A 3,411-nucleotide genomic window follows, 5' to 3' on the forward strand; every position below is an offset into this window, starting at 1 on the left:
AGATCCCAGGAGACAGGACACAACCCCCGATTAATACCTGATACCCATTCACTGCTGGGTGGACAGGGGCGTAGGGTATTGGAGGAGGAGGAGGAGGAGGAAGAGGAAACATGGAAGAACAGGTAGCACAATGTCTCCTGGGTCATAACAAGGCTGTCTGCTCTAGCGACATAGGACGATATTCTCAGACCATCCTGCCTCTCACATCAAGCACTTCTTAGGGTCGAAAAGGAGCTTAATCGGGTTATCACGAGTGCTTCTTTAGGTTCATGGTACAGAAGATGTGTCAAACTACCACCAGGGTCATAAAAGTGCCTCTGGAAATGCCCCGAGCTCCCACGAAAGCCTTGTCAAATATCTGTGCTTGGGGGATGAAATGTTTTAGAATATGACCAATAATAGTTTCATCAGTCGTGTCAATGATCTGCGGAACAAATCGAAGCTCGCGCCGGACATAAGCGCGATAATCGGTCAACGCGGTTTTTATGTTTATCGTTTTCACATGAACTCCTTCCGTTGTTCCAGTGGCGGAGAATTCGGTTTGAGAGTAAAGTGGTTATTACACTGGGCAAATTTTCCGTGGATCTTCAGTCAAACCACGATTTCCGCTGGCTTGGTTCTCATGTTTCCGTGGTCTTCTGACGTGTCCACGATCTTCCAAAGCTACGGAAGATTTCACTGAAGGACGACGGTATTACTCACCATCATCATCAGCAGCAATAACAAGAAACAAATGAGAACCACGCCAGTGGAAATCGTGGTTTGACTGAAGATCCAAGGAAAATTTGCCCAGTGTAATAGCCCCTTAACCCCTGCCGACGCCTGCACTGCATTGCCAAGCTCGGGTCGGTAGGCTGCTACATCAAGTTCACGGGTCAGTTTGGAGATCCAAGTCACAGTCATCTCTATCTTTTCTCTCTGTTGGGGCAAAACTCGCCATGGGCCGCGGCGTAAGACCAAGGCCAATGTTCCCTCCAAGGACGGAAAGAAAGAAACTAAAAACAGTCTTAGTGATCGACGTTACTGAACTTGTTGAGGTACTTGAAAACCTGTATATTCAAAGTTCCTTCACAGTCGTCCCTTTCCAGTGTGTCCAAAGGCTGAGTCGCTGGAGTCACTGTTCCCTCGCTGTGCCCCGACGAGGGGTTCATTACCGCGGCGCGTTGTTGCACTCCATCCAGGAGGAGGAAGGCGGAAAGGAATGGAAGGCGGCAAGGAGATGAAACAGCATTACACCAGAGAGAGAGAGAGAGAGAGAGAGAGAGAGAGAGAGAGAGTAGCACAGCGGGTGTGGGAGCAGGACAGTGCACCGCAGCGCTGCCGCAGGCCAGGGCAGCCTGGGGACGCAGCACCCAAGGCCAGCCAGCAGCCAGGCCCAGGCCCACCCCAGCACTGCCTCGGCGCTGCGGCCCAGCACGGGGCTGAGGGATGTGCGCCCCGCCACGCGAAGGGGCCTGGGAGGCAGCCCGACTCGGCCAGGCCTCGGCAGGGGAGGGGAGCCCTGTGAATCGTCGGCACCCGCCGCGTGAGTGCTGCGACGAACCAAGTCGCGCGTGGCTTGCTGGGGGCTGGCGGACACCTACCTGTGGGCGGCGGGAGGCTACGGAACTATTGCTCCCGTGTGTGGGAGCGGCGGCTCGGGGCCTATACCGAGGACCAGTCGCTGGTTGTACTGTTCCCCAGGGCGGCCGTGCCGAGGCTGGTGGACGAGGCGCCGCCCGTTACAGTTGAAGGGTAGCGGAGTGCCGCGGGTGGTGGCATGTGTGCTGGCACCCGCGGCACACCCAGCACTGTGAGGAACACACCGTGCCCGCCGCCGCCTGCCCTTCCCCGCCACGGTGACGTGTTGGTGCAGGCGTCGTGGAGGTGTGGTGCTGACGACGGGCTGGGCACGCCGCATCCTGAAGGACGAAAGTGTGTGTGTGTGTGTGTGTGTGTGTGTGTGTGTGTGTGTGTGTTGAGCTGAACAGACCCTTGGCCAGCCGGCAGGTGCCCGAGCACTTGCAATGCATGTGGGCGTCCATGGAGCTGCTGTTGCCTCTGCACACCCGCCCAGTGTGCCGCGCCGCAGTGTCACGCTGCTGGAGGCGCTGTCACTGCGCAGTTCAGTACGGGAAGCGGGCCGGACAGGGCGTGGAGGCGGCCCCGGACACACCAACAACGGACAACATCCCCAGCGCGTGCACCGACGACTGCACGAACTTGACTGTGCTTGGACACTCGTGGGGCGGGGAGCCGCGAAGACCCACGGACACCCTTAGGACAGGGGCGCGTGTTGGGGCTGCGGGGGTGCCCGGCTGACAGTGGCTGACATCTCTGGTAAGGGGAAGCAGAAAGCGGCCCAGTCATGGAATGGTTCCGATCCTGCCGCGCACCTCACGCCCGCCGCCCGCGTGTGTTTGTTCGTCTGTGCCCGGTGTGCTGAGGGTGTGACAGCCCATCCACAAACCTCTCTCTCTCTCTCTCTCTCTCTCTCTCTCTCTCTCTCTCTCTCCTTATCAGCAGAAATAATTGGTCATAGTTAACAAATGGCTTCGTGAGAGAGAGAGAGAGAGAGAGAGAGAGAGAGAGAGTTGACTACTGCCATAAACATTCTCTTTTATCCATCATTTCGCACCTCATAAACAGTGTGAGAGAGAGAGAGAGAGAGAGAGTTAACTTTAATCTTCTTTTGTCATGTATCTCTTCTCTCTCTCTCTCTCTCTCTCTCTCTCGCTCTCAGGTATATTTAGGATCAAAACACGCCATTACACTCTTATAAAATGTATTCATAGAGGCAATAAATCTTAGAGGAGGAGGAGGAGGAGGAGGAGGAGGAGAGAAAGGAGAAGAGGAGGAGGAAGATTGGGTTGTGTGGTAATAGGGTTTAGAATGTAGTAGTAGTAGTAGTAGTAGTAGTAGTAGTAGTAGTAGTAGTAGTAGTAGTAGTAGTAGTAGTAGTAGTAGTAGTAGTAGCATGGAGGTGATAACTGAATCTATAGGCCTCTCTCTCTCTCTCTCTCTCTCTCTCTCTCTCTCTCTCTCTCTCTCTCTCTCTCTCTCTCTCTCTGTTCTTCTTCTTCATCATTTATTCTCTTTTCCTTCCTTTCCCTCCCCTTTCCTTCTTTTCCCTTTCCTTCCCTTTCCTTCCTTTCCCTCCCCTTCCCTTTTTTCCCCTTTCCTTCCCTTTCCTTCCTTTCCCTTCCCGTCTCTCATTCTCTCTCTCTCTCTCTCTCTCTCTCTCTCTCTCTCTCTCTCTCTCTCTCTCTCTCTCTCTCTCTCTCTCTCTCTCTCTCTCTCTCTCTCTCTCTCTCTCTCTCCATTCCTTCCCTTCCTTTCCTTCCCTCTCCTTCTTTCCCTTCTCTTTCCACCCCTCCCATCTCCTCCCCTTCCTTTTCTTCCCTTCCTTCACCCCCCTCTCCACCCCTCCCT

This window comes from Eriocheir sinensis, chromosome 32 (assembly GCF_024679095.1).
Source record: "Eriocheir sinensis breed Jianghai 21 chromosome 32, ASM2467909v1, whole genome shotgun sequence".
Taxonomy (NCBI): Eukaryota; Metazoa; Arthropoda; class Malacostraca; order Decapoda; family Varunidae; genus Eriocheir; species Eriocheir sinensis.